Below are 492 nucleotides of genomic sequence, written 5' to 3' on the forward strand. Positions count from 1 at the left end.
TGTGTGTCTGTCTCTCTCTCTCTCTCTCTCTCTCTCTCTCTCTCTCTCTCTCTCTCTCTCTCCCTCTCTCCCTCTCTCCCTCTCTCCCTCTCTCCCTCTCTCCCTCTCTCCCTCTCTCTCTCTCTTTCTCTCTTTCTCTGCCCCCCCCGCCTATCTCTGCCTCTACCACCCTCTTAACTCCTCATGTCCTGAATAAACTCTATTCTATACTAAAAAAAACAAAGTAACATCTTTTTGATACACATGTACAACTCTCCATGTTTATTTAAAATTGTCTGAAATTCTATTCTTTTATCTGATTATCAACTCCCTTGTCTATGCATACACATTGCAGTCAGTTTCCTGACCCATGTTTTGCTCTTGTGTCTCACCCGTTATACAAATTTTTAGAGCACATTCAAGGGAAAATGTGTGTTTATGCTGCAGTAAAAAGACTTCAACAATTGAAGAAGAAGAAGAAGAAGAAGAAGAAGAAGAAGAAGAAGAAGAAGA

The sequence above is a fragment of the Grammomys surdaster genome, unplaced genomic scaffold, assembly GCF_004785775.1.
Source record: "Grammomys surdaster isolate TR1022 unplaced genomic scaffold, NIH_TR_1.0 271, whole genome shotgun sequence".
NCBI classification, from domain to species: domain Eukaryota; kingdom Metazoa; phylum Chordata; class Mammalia; order Rodentia; family Muridae; genus Grammomys; species Grammomys surdaster.